This window comes from Aphelocoma coerulescens (assembly GCF_041296385.1).
Source record: "Aphelocoma coerulescens isolate FSJ_1873_10779 chromosome Z unlocalized genomic scaffold, UR_Acoe_1.0 ChrZ, whole genome shotgun sequence".
In the NCBI taxonomy this organism is placed as follows: domain Eukaryota; kingdom Metazoa; phylum Chordata; class Aves; order Passeriformes; family Corvidae; genus Aphelocoma; species Aphelocoma coerulescens.
The window spans coordinates 65,545,063-65,556,896 of NW_027184085.1; positions in this window are offsets into that span (position 1 = coordinate 65,545,063).

The following is an 11,834-nucleotide window of genomic DNA, read 5'->3' on the forward strand; positions in this document are numbered from 1 at the left end:
AAACCTTTCAGCTTGATAGTGATCATTGGAAAGGCTACATGAAATCAGGTGGAATTTGGTAGGGCTTGAGGACTGAATTCCATTACAAGTAAGCATGTGAAAAGCATAGATTTTACAAAATACTCCCTTAAAGAGGGCAAAATTTAGCTGCTACAAAACTTTCATCGTCATGACCTCTCTGTGCACAAATAGCGAGTGTCACACAGACAGGATGTTCCACTTGCAACTACGAACCTAGGAATATTGGAAATACTGGAAGAACCTTAACAATAATTCACGTACTTTCTCAAGAGTGTTTTTCATTCTTTTAAAGCTTCTGCATGAGAGATACCAGCAGAAACAACTTTTCCAAAATTTTATTTCCCTGTCATTAATGTTTCATCCTTCTCTGGAATGTTCTGAAAACACTGGTCTTAAATGGAAGAACACACCAAATTCCTTTCACCAATCTTGCTGTGTTCAATTTTATGTTATGCCTTTTCCTCTTATCTCACTATTCCTAAATTTGACAAACATCATTGTTCAGGACTACCTGATGTTCTGTGGATATGCCCATTTTTATATGCCCATAAATTTCTCTGAATATATTCAAATAACCCATGAAGATAAGCAGTCATAGCTGTCAGAAGAGCTCCACTGAAGTCCAAAACACACAGTGCTACTGATTTTTGTGTCTTATTTGTAAAGTAATGAAAAATGTACTTTGAGTAAATTCATTATTGTGGACAGTGTTTGGAAGTGCTTAGTAAAGGGATATTTGTTTGTGTTGTATAGATAATGCCCTACTTTACATTCTTGACCTTGACTGGAACCTTAAACCTTTGCCCCAAAAAAGCAAAAGTGGTACCACGCCCACTGATGTCAGTGAAACTTATATTTTGGAGTGAAATATATTCTTAAATGTTTGTTGGACACAGAACTTCCATGAGATTTGTACTGGGATTTTTTAAAATTTTAACCTACCTGAAGATGCATTTTTGGATCATGGAATATTTGTCTGCCATGCTAAATTCTTTAGGCTCTTAATCTGACCATGTCCACTTCATTCTACCATGAAGTAGTCCCTTCCCTGATGCAGAAAAGGCCTAAGCAATAATAAAAGGCAGAGAGTACCCAAATACTAGTATGATGCTATTTTATCCCTGAACCTATGGTAATGCCAGATGAAAATCAATGAGTTCCAGCTATGAGAACTTTTAGAAAACTCTCTGCTATGTCTGTGACAAGAAAGCGTGACTAGAAAGCATAACAAGTACAGACTGTGTCCCAGGAGTGTTGGGCTGAAGCAGTACATGACCACTTTGGCTGCCTCCCTGAAAACTGGTGAATGGAAGAGAAAGGACCACAACTTTCAGTGGCCAAAGTTACCAAACATTTCTAATCTGCTGCTCATGCAAGGTGAAGAAATGAGTCAGCTAATTTATCACCATTTAGCTTTGGCTGTTTGTGTGTTTCCCCTTTTGTGTTCACTCTTTTGTTCTTGGTAAAGGCTCTGGTCTGGTACTAATCAATAAATCTGAAATTAAGAGATTAAAAGAAACTCTACCAAAATACCCCAGGCCCTATCTGATGGCACTTTTCCTTCTCTGAAGACAGAATGGAAGTATTATTCTCTGTCTTAAATTAATCAATGTGTTATTTTTTTGTAAGACAACTTGGTTTTGCTAAGAATTATGTATATCAGAGGCTTCTGTAGCCTAACAAATTAACAATGAAAGGTTAAGAAACTGGTTTTGTAACTCCTTTGATGTTAATGTTTGCTCATACTAGGTCTAGACCAAATTCATAGCTGTAGTGTGTATAACTGAGATGAATGGGAATGATGGCAGTATATTTGATGAATCCATTGGTTCTTTGTTTAGCTGAAAATCCAGCATTTCAAACAATTTGATGCAAGCTTGAGTCTTCAAATTATACTTTGAATGTCTTAGAAGTGCTATCTGACAACCTTCAGTCACTGAGCCTTCTTCAGCATCACCTAATGATGTTCATAGATCAGAGTACAACTGGTCATAATTTTCATTCTAATTTATTACTTTTATAATTTATTTTCTTGATTATTTTCTTGGCAAAGGATGTTGATTTCCCTGTATTGAAAAATTTTTAAAAGTGTCAATTTCAATTATATTTAGGACAAAACAAAAGTGAAAGACAGAACTGTGGTAATGAATTTTTCTGCTCTGGCAAAGACACAACAGAACATTTTGATTTTTTATTTCAAAGTGGTTTTGTTTAGCATGCATTATAATAAAATGATTAATGTGTGCTGAAGTAATGAAAGTCACAAAGAAATGTTCAAAAAAACCCACAAATGAACAATCTTTATTTACCCCAATTGTTTTTAAAGTAAGTGTTTAAGAAAGGTCCTAGAAATCTTGGTTAGAGGTTACGCTAAAAGGATTAGGACCAGTTTCTGACACAAATGGCACACAGGAGAATGACGTAGATGATGCTTTGCTCCCATTCAAAGCACAGGTCAGATGACGGTCAATGTTGACAGTAGGCATGGATGAAGAATGAGGCTGCACAGGTCAGGAAACCTCCAAGAAACTGTAAAATGGCTAAACCCTGGTGTAAAACATTGACTTGGTTTCATCTGTTACTTCTTGATGAGAAACTTTTGTGTTGACATACTTTCTCTTCCATGTACCAGTTATCTCAGAAGTGGCAGAGCAGGTTCTCCCACTGCCATCTTTCCTCTGCCTGTCTGACATTCCCAAGGGAAGGGGCCTGTCCTGACTTGGCTTCTCATCTGGGAGCAGAGGTTATGCCTTTGGATTTAAAGAAAAAGACAATTGTGTTGTTTCTGCACCACTTGTACCTTTAAGAAAAAAAAGTGTTAGTGCTGAGCTTACCATAGTTTTAGACCCAAAAGGTGTTGAAGACATTGGTTTATTCATAAAATAGCAATACTATTGTATTGCTGCAATGTCCCTCTGACTTCTCAGCTGTTTTAACTGCAAGTATTAGTTTAGTCCTTAAATGTTGAATGCTTCTCACTTCTGATTCAAGATTATAACCCCAAGATTGTTTTTATGATCGTGGAAAAAGGTGATGGAAAAGATACATTCAGGAGTGAATTTTCTCATCAGTTTACTAGCGTTCAGTATTTTCCCTACCACTTACTTTTAGCTTGTACTGTTTGGCGTATTGATTAGGCAAAACACATATTCGTGCAAATAGACTGCTACATATATGTTAGAAAACAAAAAAGCCCCTCTGTAGAAGACTGCACATTATGTATATGCATTTAGTGCGTGGAAAAGTTTAAACTGACTTCTGAATGCTCTGGTACCCTGAATCAAACAGGAAAGTGAGAAAAATATCTCTTTCAGTATCTTTCTGATATATATTTAACAGTGCTCCCAGTCCTTTGCTGAGTCTTGTGTTTTTTTCAATGTCCAAAGTATTCTCATCTTCACTTTTTCAGAAGTCTGCAATTTCCTGCAGCTCTCTCTTTATCAGTGTGAGAAGGAAAGGAGCATCTGGTTGGGGAAAAATAGATAGCTTGATAGTCTTGCTGTATTTCTTTGGAAAGGCATTAAAATGTCATAGCAGTATGTGTATAATATGTACCCTCAGATGATCTGTCAGTTATGTAAAGACTCATTTTGCAGAATAACAGGGCTGCTGTCAATATGGAGTAGAAGCAACATTTTTTAAAATGCCATACCTTATACTTAAACACCTGGAAAGCTGAAGAAACTCTCTGTGCTGCAGTTTCCAATTTGTTACACACAGAAAATGACAATTCATATTATTCCTTCTTGTTGCGCAGCATTACATTGTGAAGTCATGGTTTTGGGGGTTTTGGGGTTTTTTTGTGGGGGTGGCTTTTTGTTGTTTTGTTTTGGTTTGGGGTTTTTTTTTTTTTTTGTATTTTTTGTTTGCTTGCTTTTTGGTTTTTTTTTTCTGTTTTTTGTTTGTTTGGGGTTTTCTGTTTGGTTGGTTGGGGGACATTTTTTGGTTTTGGTTTTTTGGGGTTTTTTTGTTTGTTTAACCTGTAATTTGAAGGTAAAGTTTTGGCTTGTTTGGAAACATTTTGATGCAGCATTTTGGCTTTAAGATGTAACAGCCTTTACTTCTGAAACTGCTTAGACATCATGATGAAAGGCATTTTTGATACAAGATTCTTAAGATAATGCTGTTTGCAATTCTTTCCAGAGGATGAACTTGTATTTCCTGTTTCACAATACTGTGGGTTGGAAATTGTCATCTAGACAGAGAGATTTATGTTGCTATTAAGTGTTTTAGGCTTTTTGTGACTTAATGTTATTATTTGCTTTTCCTTATGAAGGTACATTCTTGTTTTCTCTTCCATTTCCCATAAATGTGTACAGGTATTGAAAAGAGAAAAATAATCGAGGACTTTAGGACATCTTTGGCTTCTTTTTTTTAATTGACATTGATTGATCTTTCTTTATCTTATCTATTTTTCTTGAAATAGCTTCTGAAAAATTGCATAAGGGCACATCCTTTGCTTAAGAACAAATACTTCTGCTCTCAAAATGGTGAAAGAATGACATGCAGAGAAAAATTCTCCCCCTCACTTGAGCTCTAAACTTAACTGCCATCAGGACAGATTGTAGCCAAAAATAAATATGAATTTCTCTTGTCTTAAAAGTGTATATATTTTACCATATTATCTTTAAATGTAAGGTACTAAAATGTCTCTCTCTATCATGATATTCATCCTTGTGTTTTTACCATGTTTTGTGTAGAGAAAAAAATGCTGGGTCATTTTAACAACACTTTCCACGAAATGTTCAAATTTTGAGTTGTCCTTATATATCATTCATATGTGTGGGGTTTATATTGTTGGAGAGAACCTGTGCAGCCAGAGGAGGTCATACCAACAGATCAGGACTATCAAATAAAACCTGCTGATAAACTGAGAAAAAGTAATAAGGGTAAAAATGCACCAACAGCATAAATTATACTGTATTGTAAAAAAATAAATTTAGTGTTTGTATATTCATTGGACATGTCAAATTTTAGGGTTCACTCATGTCACTTGGCAGATCAAGTTATCACATGGAAGATATGAGTGTAATGAGAAAGCAGGTCACACTGTGAATTGTCACATCACTGCAGCACTTTGAATGTATTGCAGATATTTCTGACTGACACTGGTTTTACAATTAGTGACACAAATGAGGACACACATGTGCGATGTCTGCAGGAGAGATGTATTTTTTCTGAATTCTGGTGGATGCAGAAGAGGTTTGCAGGGGAGTGGCATGTGGGACTTTTTCTTTAATTATGAAACCACACCAAAGTAAACAACCACATTCCTATTCTGACTGGTGCCTCACCAAAACCTTGCCCAGACCTGGATCTGTCGAGGAGATAACCAGTTTGGTTGGACTGCTCAGAAATCTCTCTTCCCCTGTTTCAATTTTATGTACCTGGTTTTACACAGTGTTGTGATTAATATTCAAGGCAGCATTTCATAAAAATTTTTGCTGCTTTTTTGTGCCTCATGAATGACATGTCTTCACTTCAAGGGTGATTTTCCTACTGGCAAGATGAGGATGTGGCACATCAAGTATCACCTTCAGGAACAAGCAATATCAGTACTATAATGAGATGGGTCTTTGCAGAACCTGTAATTGGTGACAAGGCATGGCAGCTTCATATCAGGCAGAGATGTACAACACAGGGCTGATTAATGAGGGTGGAACATCACAGTTGAGAGCCTTCCAGGCACTACTAGACAGAAGAATGTCATATATTCTGCAGGTTGTTACTGTGCCCAGAGCCACCAATTTGCATCACAAAACCTTCAGGTAGGCCAATTCAAGATAATCCAGGATGGGATCCTGGATGTTTCTTAGATGGATTATCAATTCTATGGCCTGCAATCCATCATTCTTAATCCCAGTTCTCATGGACGGCAGTAACAGTCATAACTTGCAGCTCTGCTCACTTTAACTGGGTTAGTTTAGTAACCTTCCTTGTATTAAAGTCAGCTTAGGAAGAGATGTAATATTTTCTTAGGAAGACATAGAAACTGACTGTAGTAAGATTTGATTATCAATCAAGAAATAGGAATTTAGTCATGTTAAGAAATTTTCACAGAGATCTATGTTGAACAAATAATGAAATAAAACGGCTAACAAAGAATTCTGCAAAGATACTACCAAAGAAATAAGGAATCTGATTGGAAACTGGTTAGAAAAGGGTTTTTTCTTCAGAGGAAGGAGATTGATGATTTACTATTTTTATTTGATTTATGTATTCTGAGTTTGGGTTTTGTGTGTTTTTAGAACTTTTGGAAAAAAACCCCAACTACTTTTTTAAAAAAAGCACATTCAAATTAGTAGAATTTTTAGACAGATTTTTCCTGTTTTTAAATAAGCATAGATGACTATTAAAATAATGCATTGGATTGTGTCTTCTCTCTTCCCCCTTCCGCTGTGAGATGTTTTAAGAAGGATTTTATGTAAAGGGTAGAAGGGAGACATTAAGTATGCTGCACTCTAAGAGGTATTTGGTTTCATTTTTAGAAACCATCTTTCACACATGCCCCTGGCATGAATAAAGTCTGTGGCAACTCTATTAGCTGATTAGTTGATTATGAGGTTTGATCAGAAAAAAAATAGCAAAAGAAAGAAAATCAGATTCCAAAACACCTTTTGGTGCCAGTTATTAAAACCTTTGTTAAATATCTTTCCATGCTAAACACAAATATGGCCAGATCATGTTTTGCAAGTATCTCTCCAGAGTATGGTCAATTATATACAAAATGCAAGTTTTGATTAAATACATGGGATTTTCTTTTGTTTTGGTTTGTTCTTAAGAAGCTATGTTGCTGAGGCGACAACACTATACCACAAGCACAAGAAGAGCTTGCCAGGCAGCATGCCACTGCGCTGAATTGATAATAGTGACTAAATAGCACTGCAGGCTTAGCCTACAGATTTCTCTTCCTTTGCTGACCCTGGTCTTTCAGACAGTGATTCAAAAGGATTGCAGCTGAAGCTGATGTTATTTGCTTGTGGACAGTTTCAAGGATAAAGTTTTGAGTATCTTACTTTAACTAAAACACAGATTCCATCAAAGAAGTAGTAAATCTGCCTTGTCTTCCAGCTTAGCTCTCAGCTATCACTTTCCCTTGAGGCTAACACATTCAGATTTAATAGTTTGTGTGTGTGTGTGCATGCATGTCTGTGGGTGTGCATGTCTCTGTGCGTGTGAGTGTTGATAATTAAAATAATGACCAGAGAACTCACAGTCCTTTAAGAAGGTAGATTTGGAAATTTATGTGGTAAACCCACATGATAAAAATCTCTTAGTCCTTCTACTGGAAGCCAAATTCTTTTACTTTTTCTGTGAGCATTTTAGGGTTTTGCTTTATTTTTCTGGTCATGATTGCAGTCTTGTCATCTAGTTTCTCTTACACCTTTATCTAAGGCAGGATCCTTATGCCGTGTAAGTTATTTTTAGTATCCAACCAATGGCAGATTTGCTAAGGATAGTGATCCAGTATTTCTTGGAATATCTCATAAATTTTTAGAAAAAAATCTTGTTATTTTAATTTGAAGTTTTCATTGAATAATCTCTCAGTATTTTTATGAATTCTGATAGAAAATAATCATTATCCTTTACAGGGAAGATGTAATTTTTTTCACATATCAAAAGCAGTAGATATCTATTGACCATAGGGAACCTTGACTAAAAAGGTGTCATTTTTCAAGGCTGAACCTACATTGAATGACTTCAAAGGAACTGCCAAATGATTTGACATGTGAACTCTTCTTGAAGCTATGTGAATGCTTGTTGAAGTAACAAGGCTATGTGTAGCCTTTTAAATGGGCTATCACTTTTACCTGTTTGAGTGTCTGCTCAAGTGGGACAAAACTCAGGTACAAACAAGCAGAGAGGAAGCACAACCAAAACATGTCAGAGCAGACACTGTAGCCAAAGCTTTCAAAATTTTAAGTATTTATAACAGCTTTGTTCTTGTAATTTTTTTATTGTTCCTGGAGGACTTTGAATATTGAGTTCTTCATCCTATTGTATGGTTGTTGTGTGAACAAAATGCAAATGTGTTCCAACCCCACAAAGAAATTAGCAAGGGCTGTCAAGCCATGGTAAGACCTCCATATCATGTCATAGGACATAGCCTCTGAGATCCTAAGACAGCACCAGAAGGGAGAAATCCTTCAGGACAAATGATCCACCTCTTCCTCAGACTGACCTGATAAACACTGCCAAAAACTTTGCAGCTTTGAACTGAGATAATTGGTCTTGATGGTGGGCCCTAAATTCTGATATTTTTCCATTAAGTTAAAAAGGTCCTGTAATGAGAATTTTAAGTTCTTGGAAGCCCAAAGTGGAACTTGATTATTAACAGCAATCTGAACTTTGTTAAGTAAGGACCATATTTACAAACTTTCTAATAACTGGGCAGTTTCCATAATGAAACCACTGGCTGTTTTTTCCAAGCACATTAGCACCCACTGTATGCCCAAGAGGCCTAGGTGGTTTGTGAAAATCTGGTAGCCATTGCATCTCTCCACTGTTTCTGAAAATCAGTGACATAATTAAACAGATGTCTGTTTTTTCTTTTTTTTTCAGTTATAATTTGGATGGGACTTTCCTATTGTCTTGTTCTCTTCTCTTTTTGGTGCCTCAGTAACTGCTAAGTAAACACTGGCTTTGTTTTAGAAGACAATAAAACAGTTGGTGCCTTTTTGCTTTTCTGAGTCTCCTAACACATGATTGTTCACCTATAAAGGCATACATTTCTCCTTGCTAGACAATTGCTTCTTAACAGCTGGCAATTCACAAATGAGATGATAGGTTGTGATCCTGTAGCCTGTTTTGTATGTATGATCCTTTGGATTTCATCTGCATCTCACTGAAAGTCAACAAGGCTCTCATGACAATTCACAATAGCTTCAAGTGTGCAAAGCGAATAAAAATTTGGACTCAAATTATTGCAAAAAAAACCCAAACCAACAAACCAACAAGTGTAAGGCATTCCCTATGATGGTCCAATTTTACACATCAAAGGAAGCCTAAAATTTTATACATGCAATAGTTTTTGTTTGTTTGCTTGCTTTTCCTCATTTTTGAGGAACTCAGTAGAGGTATGATGGAAAAACCAGAGATTTTACTGGCCATAATTTTTTAGGCACCACTTATTTTTCTGAGGATTTGGGTATGTAGCATGGGAAACACCTGTGGTACCAGAGCAGAAAACATTATGGTACTGACAGCATGAATTTATTATTGACAATTTTGAACTGGAGAACTTTTAAATACCTTGTGTTTACAAACTGTCACTTGGGAGAGGTTTCAGACAAAAGGTAGAACTGATGTTTTGGCTCTAGGCTTGGTGCTTGTTCATTTGTCTCTGTTCACTTTACAGTTCCACTTCCGAACTTGTGAACCTATCCAAAGGGCATTCACAGAGTATTTAGCTCGCTACAATTCTGTTAGCAGAAGGTGTTTGGCAGACTCATTTGTATCATAACCTTCCTTTCTCAATCATATCATCAATCAATCAATCAATCAATCAGCCATTTGGGCATGTTGGAAAACAGAGTATCCTAGGAGCAAAGAATCCCCTTCCCCAGGAATGAAGAGAAAACTATTCATTTTAGTGATTTAAGACTATTTGTAAGGTTTCTTTTCTTTTATACCTGCTTTTCCTGCAACAATAGAAAATACACTGTGGTAATCCAGAGACAGGAGAGGAAGAACGAGATTAAAATTTTTGCAAAAATCATGTCTTGAACACAAATTTAAATGCCTAGACGTATGACCTCCAGAAGATTTTTCCAGTCTTCTTTATTTATTCCTTATATTAATAGGAAGAAGGACAAAAAAAAAAAAAAAAAAAAAAAAAAAAAAAGCCACTTTCATATCATGGTACTCCTCTGCTCATGCTAATTGTGACCAGGAATTCTAACCAGTGCCAGCAACAGGCTAACATGGAAAATACATAATTTTGACAATTAGGAGAGGGACTCCCACTCTCATCACTCTCACTTTCTCTGATGCAGGATGTTTTTTAAGTATATTCCGTCATGGTATTAGTGGTGACAGTTCAGGTAAGACATGTCCCTCTTGTAGTGGACTGACTCCTCTGGTATTCTTCAGGCACCACTGAAGATGTTTGGGGCTGAAGAAAAGGACCATGGTAAGTCCCCTGTGCTGAGAAAGGGCTTTTAACCACTGGATGATTGAATAAACAGTTTATATTTTTTGAAAGAAAAGTAAGGTGACTCATAGATACTCAGTATTGAAATCAGAGAATATTCAATATGGCAGATTTGCAAACATCACTGGATCCTTATGGAAGCAACTGAAACACCAGAAAGAGCTTTTTCACATGGAAAATTGTCCCTTCCCAGTACCACTTCTTTGTGTATGGTGTTTCTCATCAGGTATGGCACCTGAGCATTCTTGTCAACTTATCTTTGGAATTTGGCTATACAATATTTAGATTGAAGTGTCCTCCTTTGAGGCTATAAGTTTGGTTTTTCAACACTTAGCACTGAGCCATTTGCATGTGGAGGAGGGAAAGAGTGATTTTTTTTGGTTGCTTTTGAAATAAAACCCACAAGAAAACCAAGTTTCAACTCACACAGCCACTGCTTGAAAGCAGATGAACTAAATCTTGTGAAATTCTCAGCTCTTGGAAACTATATTAGGCTCTGAGACTTAATGTAGAGGGTCTTCTGTCAACATACTTAACACATCCATCAGGGACTGTATTCGGGGATTAGAACTTTGAAATAAAAGTTTTCCTACCCCCTGGCCTTCTATAAAAAGACACATTCTTTGTACCTTTTTAGGACTACAAACAAGATCAAGGTAAGTAGCAGAAGGCAAAGTCATGGTGGAATTTTATTCACTTATGGGAGATAATATTCTAATCTCAGTGCTTTAGGTAGACGTTTTCCTACCTTTTAGTAATAGTAACAGAAAAATGGCTCAGATAGTTATGCAGTCGTAAATCTTTTAGGTAAATTATAAATACTGTGGAACAAATTCAATTTTCAAACTTTTGGATTAAGTAGGGCTTAATTAATGATGGCTTCCTAGTTACACTCCCCTTCCTTTAAATTCTTTCTACTCTCAGTGCCTTAATCAAAATCTGTTGGCACGCAAAAAAGGACTTCTGTGTAGATCACATGATCCAGATGAACTGTCTGTCCACATGTTGATCCTGGAGTGCCAGTTTTCCTTGCCCTTGTTAAATCCTGTAATTTTCTTTTCAGGGAAAGAAAATAGGGAGCAGGCTCACAGGAATTGCTTAACACTGTTTTCAGAGAGGTTCTGCTGCAAAAGGAAGGAGAGAATACAGAGCAAAGAGGAAGCATAAACAGAAGGAAAAAATATCTAATTCTTTTTGCCTGCAGGAAAAGGAGATCTGAAATTGAATCAATTTCAGCATTCTTCACAATAATCAATAGTTAACAGTTAGACTACTGCACTCTCCCTCAGCTAACCAAGGCTCCTGAAGATCAGTTCTGTAGAAGGCCATTTATTGCTTCTCAACTTCTTTAATGTGTTGTTACTTCCTTTCTCTTCAAAACTTCAGATCACATAAAAGCCTGTTTGAAAAGCAGCTGGCTCATATTTTTTATAATTATGTTAATTTAATTGTTATTTTTATCTCTTTTGGAGACATCCTGGTCTTTTTGGATTTTGTGTGACATAGAAAGTCTGCTGCAATGCCTTTAGAGAAATAAGCTGAGACCTAAACACATTCAAGACGAAGATAGAGAGAAATTCCTCTCTGATATCTCAGAGCATTCCACATTTCCAAGGGACAAAATCAAAATCCCCAGAGAAAAGTGATTTTACCATCCTTC